Source organism: Camelus bactrianus, chromosome 23 (genome assembly GCF_048773025.1).
Source record: "Camelus bactrianus isolate YW-2024 breed Bactrian camel chromosome 23, ASM4877302v1, whole genome shotgun sequence".
NCBI lineage: Eukaryota > Metazoa > Chordata > Mammalia > Artiodactyla > Camelidae > Camelus > Camelus bactrianus.
Window position 1 is genome coordinate 38342890 of NC_133561.1, and position 20918 is coordinate 38363807.

Sequence of the window (20918 nt, forward strand, 5' to 3'; positions counted from 1 at the left end):
TACTTTCAATTAAAGATAGTTTGCTCAGGATATAGCCCCATCAAAAGTCCGGGAAGAGCTGTACAATGTTGTGTCTCATAAAGAGTTCTGCTACTAGCTTTAGAACCATTTGAAGAGGTTCTCATGTTAGCTATTGATTGATGGCTTAGAAATTTTGGAGTCTTAATGTCATCTTTGTCTGCCAGTTGAACATTTTTCAACTTTGATTTGGAAATTATGTGATAAATACTTATTTTCACCCTTTATATGGGTTTTATATTTATGTGTATGTGTATCTATGCAAATAAAATTTCCTTAAAACTGGTCTATCATCAATGTTTCCATCTTTCAGCATAAATAACTCTTGTGGTTTTTACGTGATTACTGAATCAAATATTCCTTAACTAAAAGTGTGTAAAAAGGAAAAAAAGAGAGAGAGAGTTGAGGGTTGCAAAATCCAGATTGCTGCAAAAAGGAGATGGCGATGATGCCAGCTGGTCTCATCCCCCCAGACATGTGCTCGAGGAGGGCAGGGACACTGTCCTGGGCACGCTGCAGTGTGATGCCTCTCAGAGAGCCCAGCACACAGCAGACCTTCAGTAAGCATTTGTTGAATGAATGGGTGAATGAATGAATGAGTGAATGAATGAATAGATGAACCAACAAACACACCCAGGTAACAGTGCAGGACTGCTGAGAGTAGCTTTTAACCCGAGCTCTGGTGATGCTCACTGGGTGACCTTGAGTAGGTCACATTCTATCTCCGGCTCTCAGTGTTCTCATCTGTAATATTAGGAGTCAGACCAGATCTCTGCTCTTCTATGACAGGCTAGGCTTTGGTGACTATGTACTGTGGCCTGGAAGTGGGGAAAATGCCTCTGAGCCTTGCACTAAGCCAAATCCCTGCATTCAAGCCAGGTCATTTTAGAAAAACTCATAAGCCCTGACTCAGAGCCTGTTTTCTCTTAACAAAGTGGCTTTATATTGAATTGGAAGATACTTAAATCACTGGCTTATCTACCCTATTTCCAGTTGAGCAAATTGAGGTTTAAATAGATTAAGTCATGCAGAGTTGGATCTGGATTCATAGAAGAGGTTTGTCCCCCCAAATAGTTAGAACGAATAATACATTGTCATTTTACATGGCATGGGTCATTTAACCAGAAAAAATAAAGTCTGGGAATATATATATATTCCTGGTTATCTGGTTCCCCAACCTACAGTGACTTGGAAGTGGCCCAAAAATAAGAGAGCGAGGGCAACGCTGCAGCCAGGCCCACAGAGAGCAGTGAGCAGAAACCCAGACAGCAGAGGATGAAGGAGGCAGACAGGAATGCTCACTAGATGAGCGCCTGTGAGTGCCAGGTTCAGAAGTGACCCCATTAGGCAACTGTCTCATGTAATTCTCACACGGTGGGGATGATAGAGCCCCTATTTTCCAGCCAAGATGGCTGTTCCAAGGGGTTAATTAACTCTTTAAGCCAATGTCCAGAAGCTGGCATATGAGAGAAATCCCAGCACAGTATTAAATGGTGCAGGCTCCATTGTGACTGTCATTTAGAGTCATCTGAGGGCTTTGAGAAAACACTGCCCACTCAGACTTTTCTATTTTAAGCCATTTATGGTGCAGATCTGGACATCAGTATGGTTTTGAAAGCCCCTCAGGCGATTCTAACCTGGAGCCGGGATTAACAACAGCCACCCTAACGACAGCCCTTCCTTCTGCATGAGCTCAGCCACTCGTCAGCTGAGTCACTTTGAAGAAGTTACTGCCTATGAACCTCAATGTCTTCAGCTGTAAAATGTAGACTGATGATGGCTTCGACCTGTGCTTAGTATTACAGGTAATACTTAATGCTCAACACAGTGCCTGCTGTAAGGAAAATGCCCAATGATCATTACCTGTTACTAATATTAGGAACAGTCTTTCCATAAGCAAAATGAGGACCCAGCATCATTAAGAAAAATGTTTAACTGTAATGTTATTAAGAAGCTGGGGATGGAGACCATGAGTCACTGCATAATTAAACTGGAAGATACTTGGAATCACCAAGTCTTCTCATCAACCATCTTTCTAGTTGAAAACAAAAACAAAAACAAAAACAAAACTGAGGCTTAAGTAGATAAAAAAAAAAAAGCAGAATTGGGTCAGGATTCATATTAGAGTTATGTCTTTTACTCAAAATGGTTAAAGTGAGTAAGATTTTGGCATTTTAATTGATGTGTTTCATTTAACCAGAAAATTCTTGTAGGCACCCTGCTCTGCCCTCTACCCACCAGTGTTCGATAGGTGAAGCATTTCTGGGTTCATGTGGAAATCTTTACCACGGAAGAAAAGCAGAGATGGTTTCTCACGTCGTTGTGAGATTCAGGCAGTGGACTCTCCTGGCCTCCCTCCCCTGCTCTGAGGGGCCAGAAGGGAGGTGAGACTTATCTCCCCTGGATGGAACTAGCAGCTCATCTGATGCCAGCGGATGCAGTATTTCCAATCAGCTCCACCCTTGCTAGTGTGCTTTTTTTTTTTTTAATTCATTGCTTTCTCACTGGTTCAGATTTGTACACAGCTCTCTATAAACCGTGTCTCCACAAATGTGCACTAGTTGAGATGAATGTAACCTTGATGACTCATGAACAGAGTCAGTCAATGGCAAATGGCTCTAAAAGCAAATCAAGCGTACTCTGTCTTTTTGCAAGCAAACCCAGTGATTTATGAGCAAAAAAAAAAAAAAATGAATACAGGCTTCAACTCTGAGCAGAAAAGAAAATTACTTGTGGGCAGGAGGAAGGTAACAAAGAAAATTGTAACATAAACAAGAATATCCTTGCTTTCTACACATATCACAGTTTCTAATTTCAAAACTTGACTCTACATCAACCTACCCTCCCCCTGGAAAATGCACAGATATGAGATTCTTTGGAATTTTCATTCACTAGCTGTGCAAAAATATATATGTTCTGGTCTTTGCAGTGTTTGCAGAATAAAAGAGCCTTTCTGAAAATAAACCACGAAATATCAGCAAACATTTTGGATTTTTGTGCAATGCTGAAATCAAAACCAACTCCCTGTTAGCATATTTTTCAACCCTCCCTCAGTATGCATATTTTGAAAACTATGAGTAAGTTATTATTACAGGGATAAAGAGGCAGAATATTTGAAGTTAAGACCTTCCTTGAAAACCTGGTCCTATACTGTTTCCATGACTACATCCTAAAATATTTTTCAGGGGGAGGAGTGTCGAGCATGTTATTTCCCACAATCCTTTCAGGAACCTTGTCCATTTCACAGATGAGGAAATTGTCCAAGGCCACACACCTAGTGGCAGGAATTTAAATTCAGGATGGTTTCTTTATACTGCACCAAGAAAAGACCTAGCTTGGACATGAGGAATGCTTTAGGATGGTACCTGTATGAAACATGGTGCAGCAGAAGCCTATTTTGCAGGCAGCTGATAATCCTCACTTCCTCCTTGATCACCCTCTCTCTCATCTTCAGTAACTGTGACTTCCAGACAGAGGGGCCAGCATGGAGCCAGTGACTTTAGATCACACCCATCATGATCCTGACCACTGTTCTAAGCCCCAGGACCTTACACTGTCAAGATCTGCTCCCTGATTTATCATGAATCAAAACCTGTCTCTCGTACGACAAATTTCCACAGAGTCGTTGATGAAAAGCGTACAGTTAGCTAGTGGGAGAGGCCAAAATTTTGGCTCTTGGAGGATTTAACCAAAAAAGAATATAATTGCTTATCGCAGTGTCCCTGTGTAAACGTCTACTGCTCCCAGTAGACTGTATGTTTCATCAGTGTGGGAGGGAACCCCATTTTATCATATGAATCTTTCTATTCCAAACGCCTAGCTCAGTATCTGACACATGGGACATACTTTAAAATAAATAATGAATGGGTGAATAAGTGAATAACTGATTGGAAGCATGAGTGGGTGGTATGAGATTTGATGAGAGAAGTATGGAGAGAGCAGTGCAGCCCCAGAATGTGGTGGTGAGTACACGAGGAACCTGAGGTACCATGAGATATCTAGAAGGAAATGTATGGAAAGTGGCTGTCCTTTCAAACATGAGAGTCAAGAGAGAGATCTAGAGTGGAGAGAGCGATTCCATTGTGAGGGTGTTGAGGAGTAGTAGAAGTAAGAATATCGTTATGATGGATGGGGTCAGAGGGTTTTGCTGAGAGGACACTGCAACACCCACAGATTTTTCAAACATACTCATCTCCCTCTACCAGAGATGTACGGTGTCTTGACCAGCGTAGTCCAACCAAAATAAAATACAAGCCATGTTAAAATGACCTGAATCATTTTAAATTTTCTAATAGCCACGTTTTAAAAGGCCACTTTATTATTCCCCTCTATATTCAAAATATTATTTCAACATGTAATAAATATAAAAATTATTAATATAATGTTTTACAGCCCTTTTTTTCATTCTGAGGCTTCAAATCCAGTATGTGTTATACACTCACACACCTTAACATGACTGTCACATTTCAAGTGCTCAATAGTCACATGTGGCTAAAGGCTACTGGATTGGACAGTGCAGACCTAAAACACATACAGACCCGTTATTGAGAGACATCAAATATGCAACAAACTACTTTCTCTTCTGTAAATGATTAATGTAACAAGGAAGGGTAGAAACTAAGTATCTCAATATGCCAACATTCTACATACAGCATGTCATGTCTCCTTGAACAATGCACAAAGCTCAGTGTCATTATATTATATTTACTGAAGATGGAATTGAGCCTCAAAGAGATTCAGTAATTTGCCCAAACTACACAGCAGTATTTATACATCCAGTACATGAAACTAGGTTAATGTGCATTCAAATCCTTTGCTCTACCAAAACCTTCAGACTTTTACTGAGGGAGGAAAAAATTCCAAACAACCTAATCAGAGATGATATGAGCTTGGCATCAACTAAAATATCTTTATTCTCATTTATGTTCAATGAGAGCATTGAAACTTGAACATGCAATCATCTGAGCCAAGCCCCACCTAGGAGATTATTTCAGATCCACAACTCTTTAAAATATTCATTGAATGGAACAGAATAGAGAGTCCAGAAATAAACTCACACACCTACCATCAATTAATCTTCAACAAAGGAGGCAAAAATATACAACGGAGAAAAAACAGCCTCTTCGGCAAATGGAGTTGGGAAAGCTGGACAGACACATATAAATCAATAAAATTAGAACACTCCCTCACACCATGCACAAAAATAAACTCAAAATGGCTTAAAGACTTAAACATAAGACCAGACACAATAAATCTCCTAGAAGAAAACATAGACAAACCATTATCTCACATACATCTCAGCAATGTTCTCCTAGAGCAATCTAGTACAAGCATGGTTTTCTCTGGGAAATCTTCCCAGATTTAACAGACCAGATTAGTCCCCCCTTTACAAGCTCCTGTGCCCTTGTGTACAACTTATTTCTGCCTTTACACCCACTTAACTGACAACACCATGAGGGTAGTGACCCTGCATGCTCCTGCTTACCACTTTGTCACTAGCCCCAGTCCACTGTTTGGCACTGACTGGGTGTTCAACAAATGTTTTAATAAATAATTAACTAGATTAACTAGTTACTCTTTCTTCTCATGACAAGTATTCCAAAAATTCCTGGTAATTGCTGCCTAGAATCCAGCTGTCATTCTGACGCTCTCTGTTCCATATGGATGGAGATAAAAAAAATAAATAAAACACACCTAAGTGGATGGAATTGCTAAAGCCCACAAGTAGGAGCCCGTTGCTCAGTCCATTGGAAAAGGTTACACAAGAGTGACTTGGGTCTCCCTCTCATTGGGGCAAACCCAAACATTAACTCATACCAAAAGAATTTGCAATCCGACACAAGATTTATTGGAGAAGGACTAGGCAGAGCTGAAGAGCTGAGACAGTGATGCTGCCCTAAACCATCGTGGGGAGTTTCCAGTCATGGGGGTGCAGTGCCCAGAGCCCTAAATCTGGGCTCTCTTAATATTTACACATCTAGTCCTAACTCTCTGATCATGAGCTTGCTCTTTCTTTTCTAGAAATTACCTCCTTCGTTCATAGATAATGAATGAAACACAAGGAATTATTGGGGGTTTTAAACATGCAACGCATGTTGAAGTGTCACCACCTTGTCTGGCACTGGTCCACTGTTGTGGGCACTGTATTAGCTTCCTAAACTGTTCTCATTACTTCTCTTCTTCATCCCTCATAGGCAACTTTGAACTAAACGTCCTAGCTACCTACAATCTCCCAGGCACTAGCAATGAGCGGTACCTATTTATTACGCTGGTCACCTTCCAACCCGTCCAATGTAGGCACAGAATCCCTGTGCCCTCTCCTCCCCCACCACGATTGCCTATCATTCCCTAAGCATTAACCTGTTTTACTTTCTTCACATTTTTTTTAACACCGTTCAAAATTATCGTGTTTATGATTATGTAACCTCACCTCACCAGAATGCAAGCTTTAACACAGAAATGCGGAAGCATGCCTGGCAAGTGAATGAATGAACGTTTTTATGCGCTCGTCATTTATAAAGCATAAGGAGAATGGGCAAACTACGTCAGCTCGGTTAGAGCAGAGGTTTGGGGCTGGTTTGTTTATGATTTCTCCAGCACCAAAGCCTCCCAGAGTGCGCGTTCAGTGAATACCTGCTTTCCGAGGACTGCTTTTCCCCCTTCAGTCCAGCAAACACCCCAGAGTGGTCCTGCAGAGGGCGCACGGTCCAGGCCTGGCTGGGGCTTCCGAGGGCAAAGCCAGCAGCACAGCCCAGCAGCGGAAGACTGGGAGGGCGGCCGAGGCCCGGCTTCGGAGATCCTTGTATTGCGGCGAAGATGCTCTGCCCGCACGTGGACTGTGGACACGCCACCAGTCCGTCCTCAAGGAGCTGACAATTTTATTAAGAGACAAGACAAAAAAATATTTTAAAGAAAGATATGATGGCCGGGGCTGTCTCCAAAAGACCCCGGGGTGGGACAGGCGGGCCGCTGCGCGCCTGCGCAGTAACTGCGGGCTTCCTGTGCGCGGGGAAGCAGCGCTTCAGGAAGAGGCCTGCCGGGCTGGTCCCCGCTCATCCCGAAGAGGCCGATGGAGAGCCACACCCCGGCCCGCTGCGCGCGGTGCGCCCGGATAAGGAAAGGGCGAAGGGAAAGCGGGAGGAAGGCCAGGCCGTGGCAGCCAGCACCCTGGCCGTCTCGGCCTACCTCGGGCCGCCCCGGCCTACCTCGGGCCGCCCGTCTGGGACGAGACCGTCTGGAATGACGACGAGTCTTTCCACTTGGAGTGTGCGGACCCGGCCGGCTTCCTGGCGGAGGAGGCATCCCTGCCCGCCCCACCCACTGGCCCAGAACCTGCCGCTATCCGTGGCCCACCTAGAAGGGACGGAGTCGTCTCACGCGGCGTCCCCGCTGCTCCTCCGTCGCCGTCTTCAGCCCCGGAACCCGCGTCCAGCCCAGGTTGGCGCGCGGCCTGTGGGCACGTCCGCCTGCCCAACCCGAGGAAGCCCGCTGCCCGCTGAGGGCTGCCGGTGGCCACACACCCAGTGCGCCCCGTCTCCCGGGGAGGTCCTGGTGGGCCCGCAGTGGGGAGAAACCCTCAGCACAGCACCCCCACCCCCGAGACGTCAGCCCGTGCCACAGCAGCAGCAGTCGGGGCCTTTGTGCCGGTGGCTGTGCTGCAGGTGGTCAGGACAGTGGAGTGAGCCCTTACAGTCTGGGGCTTTGCAGGATAGAAACCCCCTCGGCAGTTCCTCAGTGCTGCTTTTTACCCCAGCGTGCACTTTGCCGCAGATTATTGGGAAACTCAGGCGATAATAATAAAACCACCAGCCAACATTTATTTAGCATTACTCTGTGCCAGACATGAATATAATTCTCACCAAAAAGTTGGTAATCTTATCCCTGTTTTATAGGTGAGAGCACTGAAGCATAGAGAAGTTAAGTCACTTGCCCAAGGTCACACAGCTGGTAGGTAATGGAGGCACCACTGGTACCAGGATTTTGGTCTCTGTAGCCAAGCACTGCTGAGACACTTGCAGGAAGAAGGCATTCTCACTTCCCACCTTAAACAAACATCATCTTTGGGATTCCTCCTTCATCCACTGGTCCTTTTTATGTTTTACCTCTAAGGGTTTGTTTATTTATTTGTTTCTATGCCTCTGGACATGAACCCACCAGAGGAGGCATGGCCTTTTTTTCAGGGAGGTCTGCAAAGCCTTCTGCTGGCAGGCTCAGAGGCATACAGGCGGATGGCTCCTGGGAAGGACCCCAGGAGCTGGAATAGAACCCAAGTAACCTGCACCCAAGGAATTCACATGCTCTATTTTTTAAATTGTCATTATGGAAAATTTACATAATGCAAAATTAGGAGGCTACTTATAATGAAACTCCATGTAGCCATCACTCAGATTCCATAACTCGTAACCAATCTTATTTTCAGTAACCCCTTCCATTCCCCTCACCTGACTATTTGCAGTCAATTCCTAGATGTTATATCATTTCATCTGTAAATATTTCAATCTGTATGTAAAATATAAGGGTTCTTCTAAAAAACATAACAAAATACCAATTTTACGTCTGAGATTGACAATAAATCCATCAGCATTCAAATTTTAAAAAAATACCGATAGCAAGAGTTAAGACTTTACGAAAGAGTCAATGTGGTCTTCCAGAATAAAGACCATTAGCAACAATGTCTACTGGGCTTTGGCATCTGGCCCTTGGATTTCTCATATCCCAAATAAACGAGGGAATTAAACAGGATGAAAGTTGAGTTTTCTTCTACCTCTGATATTCTATCAGTTTTCGTAGCTAGATGGATTATCTTGTATTATAGGTCTGGGTACCCTTTAACATGCCCTCAAAATTTTTATTAATAATTTCAATAGTATTTCATCTATCTCCCTACAGAATGTAAACTTGTTGAGAGTTGAGAACTTATCTGTCATTCACTGCCAGATTCTTAGTGCCTAGAATCATGCCAGGTTCATAGCAGGTCCTCAGTGAATATCTGTTAAACGATTGGATGATTGAGCCTCTTCCATCTTCAATAACAAAATTCTTTGACCTTGTAGAAATCGTGAGGCATCAGTCATTTGGACAATAAAAAAATCCAGTGAAATGGTATCACTATAAATTTCACCTTTCCCTATTCATAGAACTTCTTAAATGATCATGGTGATATTATTATTAGCTCTGGAAATGCCCCCCTTGAAAGATATTTTAGGAATTTAGAGCCAAAGCCCAAAGAGGGTGACCAAAATGCACCATAGCCAGCTGTCCAGGTAGATTCTCTGTATGGAGGATGGAATGGTAACAGTCAGGTGAAAAGGATCAATACGCCTTATAACAGATGACAGACTGTCAGAAAGGGAGGGATTGGAGACCACCTACTCCTGCTCTTGCAAAGCTGTTAGACTCGTTGTGCGGTACCTGTTCCTGCCTATGGGAGACTGGTGAGGGCTCAGCTGACCTCCCCTCTGATAGTTTGAGCAGCTAAGGGGCTGGCTGGGATGGGAGCTCTGGTTGTTTGGTTTCTATTTGCCTTTGCAGTAAGCTGCCTGGCTCACCACCTGCCCCGAGCTGCTGAGGGGGCCTCCACAGGATGGATTCCTCTGCAACCCAGTTACTAAGAAATTCTGTAAAGGGGCCAAGGAAAGTCTTTGTCTCCTTGGACCCTTCTGGACTCCTGTTAGCAGCTTTTCATCAATTTCAGTTTTGACAAATTCCCTCATAAAGCCTCCATTTTACTTGGTCAATATTTAGGCAGTGAATTCAAATCTGTTGAGTGCTCCAGTAAGCATGGATTAAGTAATAGTATGATACAATTCTTAAACCCACGGAACCTAAAGTCTGAAGTCTCCAAGAGAATCAGTAACTTGCCCGTATTCACTAGGTTAACAGGTGATAGTGCCAGACTTTGAACAAAGGCTGGATGACTCTGAGAATTTGTGCTTTAAAAACCCCTGTGCTATACAGCCTGCCACCTTGCCCATACTCCTAGGAAAAAGGTCAAGGAGACAGCCACTCAATACTTCATGATAACCACTGGAAGGTCACCATATATAAGAAGAGGAGACAATAAAAACATGAATTTATGACATCCTTTTGTTGTCCAGCCAGAGTCCCTACCAGGGCTTCTACCACCTAGAGAAGGGATTTGAATTCTGTAGAATCACTCAGTGATTCAACTCAGGGAGGACACGTAAAGAGCTCTCTAAAATGATGGTTTAGACCTCTAGGGAAATAACCTGGGAACTCTTCTACTGATCACCCCAGTATTAACAAGTGAGGCTTGGAGTTCATCATGTTGATGAAGTGAGACATGTGAATGCCTTTGCTGATGCCGGACAGAGCTTCATTGGAGGATGCTGGCTGTGTAAGGCCCCAAGAGTCCGTTAGGTATATGACAGTGAGGACAGCTGCAGCAGTGAAAGAAGAAAGGGAGCCACCCAGATTTGGAGATGCTGTCTAACAGCAATAATCCTGTTGATCCCTTTCGTGGCAGTGCCCTTCACAGGTGTACAGGATCAGAAGTTGTAGGCATGTGCATTCCCCACATGTTGTTCCAGCACCATGAAGGCAGCCACATCTGGTGCCATTAAGCTCTCTTTTTTTTAACTAAAGGAGAAACTGAGATTTAAAACATTCTAGGTAGAAAATTAAGAATACAAAATCAGGTTTTCAAGATCTAAAATCAGCTTCAGTTTGAAACAGATGGTCCCCAAACTCATGAAAGTAAAAAAGAGGCGAAGTCCCTACAGGACAGAAACTTGAAAAAAAAATTTTTTTTAATTATCTCAACTGGGAAGCTCAATACAGTGCACTGAGCTCAGCCCATGTCTGAGATTCTCATGGGGCTAGGTCTAAATCCCACAGCCCTCAAAAATAAACCCCCATTTTTAGCAAAAGCAAAATATCACCTTGTCAGTAAGTATAGAAAGGGATAGTCTAACATAAATGGGACTTTATAAAAAAGTAACTTCTGTATTTTTCTAAGCAGACACTTGCTATGGTGTCTGGAAGAAAAATCTAAGCCTAGAAGTCAGAGAAATACACCAGGATTTTTTTCTCTGGTTATTTGTAGGCTCCAGAAAATATTCCTCCAGAAAATCTGAAGTAGAAATAGAGCAGAGCATCTACTGATGGGATGAGTTGGGAGCACTTTGGACATTGAGTATTTTTTAAAAATGCCTCAAATATTGTCAATGCTCAGTAAAAGTTTGGGGACTGAATTAATTCATCCTAGTTACCAGTTCACACTTTGGGAAGGGGAGAAGTCAGGTCTAGACTCAAAATTAACTTTTCTTAAGAATTTCTTTGAGTTGAACAGTGGTTGCCGGAAAGTAAGGGAAATGAAATGTTGGTCCAAGGGCACAAACTTCTGGTTATAAGAAGAATGAGTTTGGGGGACCTAATGTATAGCATGGTGACTACAGTTAACAGTTCTGTTGAAAGTTGCTGTAGGAATAGATTTTAAACATTCTCCCCATAACAACATCAACAACATGGTAGTTATGTGATGTGAAGGATGTGTTAACTAATGTTACTGCAGTAACACTTAGCAATATGTGTATCAAATCATGACATTATGCACCTTAAACTTACACAACATTATATTTCAATTTTACCTCAATAACCTAGCAGGGGTGGGGAAGAATGCCACTGAAAGAGATACAGAAAAAGTCTGTTGTGATGTAATGTAGAAGCTGATGCTAATCAGTGCAGCATTCCTGGAATCGTGCACACTGTGAGTCCCTCTTGCCTCCTGTGCCCTTAGCTTGTGAGGCAGCATCACCGTGTTTTGGTCAAAGAACTTCCTCTGTTTGGAGTTTCCTTCCTGACTGCACAAATCTCCACCTTAATAATCCCAAATGTATTTCTAGTACATTTTTAAAGCTGCTTATCTCAGTGACAAGAGGAGATCATTCCCTGAACTAAGGTCAGATAGCATTTGGTTTGTATCTCCTTTTGGGCACTATTAACTCTGACTTTTGTCACAATCACTGTGACAGTTGAACTTGAGGACTGTGGACGTAACTGATTCACCATTTTTGACCCCAAGTCTCAGAACACTGTTTTCAGCAACAGAATTGCTCTGTTTTTCCTTTGGATTGAATTCACCTCTTTTAACACTTAACATGGTAATTCCCTTGTTTCTCTATTGCATATTGAATATTGCATAATATTGCATTAGTGCATAATATTCTATTCTTTATACCATGTTTATGTAATTATTAGTTATTTAGTTTCTTCTTAATTTTTTGTCTGCTGTATATCATGGCTTGATTTATATTTTGAAAATCCAATTTGATAATCTTTGAATTTTAATGATGAGTTTAGTCCACTTATATTTATTTTCCTTACTAATTCATTTGGATTTATTTATGCCTCCTCAGATGATTTGTTTATCTTGATTTTTCCTATTATTCTTTTTATCTCCTTTATGGTCTTTATTTAGATTGATTTTAAAATTCCATTTGTTCCCCTAACTTTTACAAAGAAAACTTCCTTTTTTGTCTTTTGTAATTATTGAAAATATATATATCTAAGTAAAATTCTAAAGTACAAGAATTTTAGAGTACCCAAATCTAATGAATTCTCTGATCTATTAATACAAACTGATATTTTTAATTTATCACCTCCCATAGACAATATCATCAATACTTAATACTGCCTCTCTTTGTTCCAATATGTTCTTTCCCACATTTACCAGTTTCTAAGCTTAGCATTTCTTCTTGCTTCTGAGACTTTTTTCAGAGATCACATCCTTCTGACAACAATCTTTAGTAGCATCTTTAGTGCACAACTGTTGATGGTAAAATCTCTCCATTTGATCCTGCATTAGAGTGTTTTATTTTATTCATATTTTTATTAGCTTCTTATTTTTAAATGTAAGACCTTATAACAAGGTAAATAATAGATTGTCATTTTAAATGATAGTACAAGAAACACTGATACACATTTTTCTTAGATTAACCAGTTCTTTTTCTTTCCATCTAGTTTTGTCTGTACATAGACAACTAGGTATTAAAATTCAACATCTATCTCCTACAAGGGAAATCTGTTATAACCAAGCTTTCACTCCAAAGGAACTTAATATTGATAAAATAACATTTTCTATTATTTATATAAATTCTACTTGTCCCAACAATATTCTTTATAGATATTTAGTTTTCAGATTCAGGATCCAATCAAGGATTGTGCTATAAATTTAGTTGTAATGTCTGTCTAGTCTTTTCTTTCTAATATTTTTGGGGAGGGGTGAGTTAATTAGGTTGTTTTTTTTTTAATGAAGGTACTAGGTATTGAACCCAGGACCTCGTGCGTGCTAAGCACACACTCTACCACTGAGCTATACCCTCCCCTCTCTAGTCTTTTCAAATCTTAAACAGTTCTCAGTTTTGTTTTTTGTTTCTCTGTCTTTTATGAAATTGACATTTATTTAGGTATACAAGCCAGTTGATGTGTAGAATTTCCCATCAGCTGGTTTTTTTCAGGTAGCTTCATCTTAATTAGATTCACAATGAACATTTCTGGCATTAAAACAATGGTAGGTGCTGCTTTTGACCCTCCCACCATGCCCACCTTGTGTAATTGAGATGTGGGTGTACAGTTCTAGACTGTGATTTTTCTCTCTCCGCACTCTGAGGAGCTTATTCTTCTCTATTCTGGCTTATTGTCATATTGGGAAGTCTGTTTTTTTCAGACTCTGTCATTCCCTTTTCTCAGACTTTTATTATCTTCTGTTTTCTTTCGTTGTTCAATTTTTTTTTCACAATGATATTTCTAGGTGTGAACAGTTTTTATTTATTCAGCTTGAAAGGCTTCATACTCTCCAAATTTTGTTAACTTTTGGGAGTTCTCAGCCATCATATCCTGAAACATTCTCTTTCCTCCTGACATGCTAATTTTGTGCATTCTATTCTAACTTCCACATTTCTTAACCTGTCTTTCACTGTTTCCATCTCCTTGACACTGTGTACAATTTCTAGGAAATTTCTTCATATATGTCTTCCTGCTCACCAAGTCTCTCTGCAGACTTAACTCACCGATTGAGTCATTTCAGTGATTTTTTTAAGGAAATCTAATACTCTTTTATAAATCCTTTGTTAATCTTTTTCTTCCTTGCTTTTATTTTCATTTTTAATTTCTTTAAATAATAAAGATCTATTACTCTATATTCTATACCTGGTAACTAGAATATCCCAAATCCTGTGTTATTAAACCCTGCCATTGTTTCTGAAAAGTTTTCTTCACAATGGCTTTTTCTTTGTTTTTTGTTTTTTTTTTTTTTAATTTTTTTGAATTATAGTATCACTGTTACTGATTTTACCTGCAGGAATCTCAAGGTGATCTGGATTATTGGTATATTCCCCTTCAGGATTTTGCTTTGTTTCTGCCAGATAGCTAAGGTATTCACAGCCCAGCACAGTTCTCTGTTAATTTCTTACTTAGTATTGCAAATTTACACTCCAAACCCATGTGAATTCAAGGTGATAGTTACAAATATTCAGGTAGGACTTCTTCTCCTTCTTCTCCTTCTTTATTTATTTATTTATTTATTTTTTTTTGCCAAAGCAGAAGCTCTTTTTCCATCAAGATGACTTTGTTCTAAGCCATTATTTACCAAAATTGTATATTTGGCTCCATCTACACTCTGCAAATCTGAGACATAGTTTCCCATCCCCCACTTACATCTCTAAACCAAAGAGCTTTGTTTCATAGAACAACAGAAATCCTTGTGGCAGCCTGAGCATCATCTCATCTGGTTTGCAGGTTCCTTTTAGATCTCCAGGGCTGGGCACTCTTCTTACCTGTTTCTGAGCTCAGTATGACTTTACAGTGATCTTTGTTATGTGTTGTCCAGCATTTTCAGGTGTTGGTTACAATCCAGTTTTCTCACTATCTTTTATATTATGTGGCTTGGAGCAGAAGGATGAATGGGATTTTCAAAAATAATTCTCCCCACCTCGTTTTGAATCACCCCTCAAGGAACAAACATTTCCACTATTGATTTGTATTCAGGAAGATGGATTTCAGATTCTGAAAGCAATTACCAGAGGAGAATTTTCAAAAACCATTTTGTTAAAGGCATTATCACTGGTATTAAATATTCAGTGTCTGAAGCACATTGAATTTGACAATAGTAATTGAAATGTGAGATTTTGGTAAAATGTTAATCTTAACATTTTGCTGGGATACTGCATATAAATTAGTCCTGTGATTTTTGCAGCCACACTCCCACATGCAGTTGTCATTTGATATTCATGATGGTTAGATTTAGATAATTTTGAACACTTAATTTCTTTTAATGCCCTAAAAGACAAAGTACAGAGAACAAAAAAAAATGACATTGAAATATATCAATTATGCTTTCTTTTTTGGAAAATAATGCATTCTGAACCATACAGACTCTCACAACTCACAAGACTCAGTCTTACCATAAAAGTACTCCAATTTACTGTGCATCAGATGATTAAAGGTCACCCATGAATAATCAGAAGCATGACTGCAGTGAGAGCTGATTAAAATAACACTAGCTGTGAGAATAAACAAATCTCAAAATCTCAGTGACTTCTCACAACCGAAGTTCTCAATCACATACAGTCCAGTGGAGGAAACAGGTTGCTGGCAGAGGGTCTCTGCTCCACATAGTCATTCAAGATCAGATACTGAACAAGGCTGCAATACTGACATAGATGGGGCTGGCAGACTTGGCAAATAAAAATGCAAGTCTCAGTTAACTGTGAATTTCAAATGAACAGTAATTTTTTGTAGATTTTCCATGCAATATTTAAATTATGCTTATACTAACAAATTATGTGGTTTATCTGCAATCCAGATTTAACTGGTTGTCCTGTATTTTATCTTAACACATGGCTTCCAAAATTTTCCTGAATGTCAGTATCCAGTCAACAGATGGAGGGATAAAGGGGGTAGAAAGTCATATGATTCCAGTTGGGGGGGAGGAGGGAAGAGCTGGTTCAGGCCTAGAAGCAGCATTCTTTCCTTTTGCCCATGTTCCACTGGCTGAACAGGGTATCCTGGCCAAGCTTAAGAAAGTTCGGTTGGAAGTGATGTCTAACTGTGTGCCTAGAAGAGAAGGGAGATCTACTGATGAGGCCATTTCTGCCTCAGCAAAGGCCCATGACACATTACTCCACACTGAGCAGTGCTCAGCAGTTGGGGTCGTGTTTAAGAGTAAAGGCACTAGAATAGAGGAGTTGGGGGGCTTACAGAATATGAAAACTTATGGAAGAAGACAACTCAGCTGTATTCCTAACCAGGTACAGAGGTAGCAAAACTCAGAATGGAAAACAAAGAGCTCTGTGATTTAAAATAAGCTATCATTATATACTAATAGAGTTATCACAAGATAATTTGTCTTGCAGCTGGGCCATGGCTAAAGAGAAAAACAAGGAAATGGGAAATGCAGGACTATCTCTTAGAAATCTACAAATATACATATATATACACAAATATGTGTGTGTGTGTGTGTGTATAAATACATGTATTTATGTATATATATACATACAGTTGCATGCTAAGGATGATAATATAAAGATGCTCTGAAGTTTTCCATGCATATGTGAATCATAAACAAATCTCAGAAAATTTCCCTAGTGAATGCTGCTAACTTCAGGAACTTGACCAGGATTCAAATGATAGGTGGCTGAGAAAAGCTATAGGTTGTTGAAAGGTACAAAATCATATCTGAATATTGGTTTAAGCAAATATGAATACATTTTTAATATAATGAAAATGTGTTAATCTATGTTTCCTAGATTAACACATACTAGAAGTCAGTCTTCTTCTATGAAATCATTTATTTTGGAGATGAATCCATGGCTCACATATCACTGTTTTTGTGGTGGGTTTTTAGCAAGAAAATAAAAAAATAATTGGAAATAAATAAACCCTGTTGTGAGTGTTTGCCATGAAAATCTGTCAAAAAAAGGTGACTGGAATATAACCTTTCCTGTTTAAGAAGATTTCCTTTCTTTTCTTGGTCCTTTTTAGGCTTTTGATAGTCATGACACAAGGAAATAGCACTGGAGTGACTGAATTCTTTCTTCAGGGATTTGGTGCCCAACACAAGTTTCAGTATGTCCTCTTCACTGTATTTTTGGTCATCTATGTGGCCACCATGGTGGGGAATAGTGGAATGATCCTACTCATCAAGACAGATTCCAGACTTCAGACACACATGTACTTTATCCTACAACATTTGGTTTTTGTTGATATCTGTTACAGTTCTGCTATCACTCCCAAGATGATGCAAAAGTTCATAGAAGAAAGGAAATCAATATCATTCAAGGGCTGTGTCATGCAATTATTGGTTTCTGCAACATTTGTGACCACTGACTGCTACCTCCTGGCAGCTATGGCAGTGGACCATTACGTGGCCATCTGTAACCCACTTCGCTATCCCATAGTCATGTCCCAGAGAGTCTGCATCCAGTTGGTAGCTGGCTCATATATCATGGGCACTATAAATGCTTCTGTGAACACAGGGTTTACATTTCAGTGTTCTTCTGCAAGGGCGACAACATCAATCACTTCTTCTGCGAAGTTCCTCCAATCCTCGCCCTCTCATGCTCCAACATTGACATCAACATCATTCTACTTGTAGTCTTTGTGGGATTTAGCTTGGTGTTCACCGTGTCGGTCGTCATCTGTTCCTACACATATAACCTGGCTGCCATCCTCAAGATGTCTTCCACTGCAGGGAGGACAAAATCCTTCTCCACGTGTTCCTCCCACATGACAGCAGTCACCATTTCCTGTGGGACCCTCTCTTACATGTAATTACAGCCTCGTTCTAATAATTCCCAGGAGAACATGAAAGTGGCCTCTGTATTTTACGGCATTGTGATTCCCATGTTGAACCCCCTGATCTAAAGTCTGAGAAATAAGGAGGTAAAAGAAGCTCTAAAAGTGATGGGGAAGAAATTCTTCTAGATTGGACCCCAAGGATAAAAATTCAGCACACCAAAGTATGCAGTAGAGATGTTTGACCATATTTAATGTTTCTGAAATAAGGAATGTGTTCACCTCTTAAACCAGTGATACCTCCTTCGCTAGATAGCTTAGTAGAATATAGGAAATATAGTATTCAAGTGGAGAGTGTTTCATTGATATTTGCTGATATCACATTGGCCATAAAAAGTCACATGGACAACCCAGATTCAAAGACTTGGAGTAACTGATCTACCACTTAATGGAAGGACATGAAACATCACATTGAAATGCTGTGGCGCCACTGAAGAAAAGGACTTGTGGCCATTTTTATAATCTACCACACCCTATGCCTGCCTGGAAAAAAAATGGGGTTTTTTTAGCTGACACCTTGATTAGGATATGATTTATATTGCCATAGGTGTATATATCAGAAACAATTCAAATTTAATCTCTGTAAACACAGTGTAATTTGTATTTTCTCACTATTGTAACCCCAGTGTCTGTTAGTTCTGGAATATAATAAGTACTCATGAAATGCTTACTGAGACAATGAACAGTGAATGCACCCAAAAAACTGACCATGTCCACTACAATGAGGGAAAATACTAGCACAGCATAGTGCAGCTACCTCTTTTTGTAACATCCCATATTATGAAAGCTTTGGGGGTGCACCAACTGCCTATAAGCCATTATGATAGAGGCTCAATTCTTCACCCACAATTTGAGATCAAGGACTAGCAAAGATGGTTAACACTATAGAAAAATATTAATCTATACCACAATGGAAAAAAATATGTTATCACCCAAAAAAGTTTTGAACAAGAATAACCTGGGGAAGAGAATACTTACAAAAGCTGAAAGATGAAAAATCTATTCACATATCCCTTATGTGTACTCACTAGCTGTGGCAAAATATGCTTGTTTTTCTGTCCACTCTCCATTCTCTTCTCATTTCTTCCTAAAAAGAACACAGTGTTATGTGGAAGATGATGCAGCCAGATAAACAGGTACTTCTCAGCTTTCACAGTAGCTAGAGTGGTACATGTCTTAGTTTATGTTCCTGAGACGTGGCCTTCAGTAAAGGGAATGTATGTGTTGGGAGGGTGTAGTGAAGAATTAACCTTACCTGAAGAAAGGTCGGTCTGTGCCTTCAGCTACTGGGAGGTGACCTCAAAGCCCCTGGAATGCCCTCCCTAATAGGACTGTGTTTGTTTGCCTGGAGGCTTTGGCCACTGGAAAGTCTAACAGTGTGATTTATGGGATATGCCCTACCAGTTCAAACCTCCAGAGGAACTGGGGACTATAGGTATTGCCCTGAACCTCCAGGAGGGATTGAGAACTAAGATCATCCACATGAACAATGACAGAGAGCCCCAAAAGGAACAAACCAAAGGCTCAGGTGAGCCTCCTGAGGTGGCCCCACTCCGTGGCCATCACAGAAACCCCAGCAGGTGATGCATCCTTGAGGATGGTGGGGGCTTCAAGTTTGGAATCTCACAGACATTTCCCTCTATGTATCTTTAATTACATGGTTATAATTTAAGTCTATTTGCTGTAATAAAGTTGTAATTGTATGTGTAGTGCTTTCCAGATGTGTTAGTTCAGGTTCTGTTACAAATTACATAGACTGAGTGGCTTCTGAACAACTGAAATTTATTTGTCATGTTTCTGGAGGTTGGAAGTCTGAGATCAGGGTGCCAGCATGGTTGAGGTCTGGTGAGAGCCCCATTCTGGGTAGCAGAATGCCAGCCTCTCATTATGTCCTCACATGATGGAGAATAGCTGGAGAACTCTCTGGGGACTCTTTTCAGGGCATTAGTCCATTCTTGAGGCCTGAACCATCATGACTTAAATACTTTCCAAAGACCCCTCCTCCTAATACCATCACACAGGGAGTTAGGATTTCAATAGATGAATTTGGTGGAAGGGATACAAACATTGTCAATAACATAGAGTGGATTCCAGTAAATTATCAAATGTGAGGGTGATTGTGGAGACCCCTAATTTGCAGCCAAGTACAAATGAGAACAGCTCTGAGGACCCTTGAACTTTTGACCAGTGTCTGAACTGACATCAGCCCTATGGGAACTGTTCCCACAGACTGTACAGTTTGTTAAACTCTATGAAGGGGGCTATTCTAAGTGGCTCAGAGAGGAGCAGGAAGTGTGAGGTACAGAAAGACAAAGGCAAGGAAAGGGTGAATAATGTAGCTGGCTTACACCCTTGGACCTGGACCTCAATCCCACAGGGGACTTTGGTAAACTATGTAGAATGTCCCCCACAGCTGTCCCTCTGAAGTACAAGAGCTGAAGACAGTAATTTACTTCCCCTCCCCCATTGCTTGGTGATCACCCAGCATCTTCCACAGCATCTTCCACAGCATCTGAGATACTCCTGAGAAGCAGGGAGCAGAGGTACCACAGGAAACCTGCCCCTGGCAGCACAGACACAGCCACACACACAGATGCACTGAAACCCAGTAGCTGAGGGGCTGTGGTGCAGGACAGAGATTTCTGCTGCTCCGTGTAACACAGTTCATGACAACGCAATGGAAGTAGAAGTCCCCTAGATGTGGGCAAAGCTTTTGTCTTCCTGATCAAGAGTGTGCATGTGGTTGTCACTCTGTCCTGGATCTTTACCTCCAGGACTCCTCTCATCTGCTTTGAAAGGGTGTGTGATGTCTGGCACCGTAGTAGACATGGTAGACTTTGAGGCAACCAGCACATGGGAGAGACCAAACACATCACAGAAGTGCGACTCCTGACTTCCAGGCTGTTGCTGTAAGTCCTTGTTTTTATAAAATAAGTTGGATTTTTATCTATTCACAGTGGAACACATTCCTAACTGAGACTCATTCTGCAATAAGGAATACTGAATGTCAGTTCACCAGACACTGGCAATAAGTCTCCAAGAGACAAGAAGCTACAGGCTCGTTGAATTTAGCTTTCACCTTTCAT

At 41.0% G+C, this 20918-nt stretch overlaps 1 pseudogene; it reads left to right on the forward strand.

The window, feature by feature from the left end:
* Window positions 1-17032: 17032 nt before the first annotated feature.
* LOC105066967 (olfactory receptor 5AK2-like) lies at window positions 17033-17961 on the forward strand (annotated as a pseudogene).
* Window positions 17962-20918: the final 2957 nt, after the last annotated feature.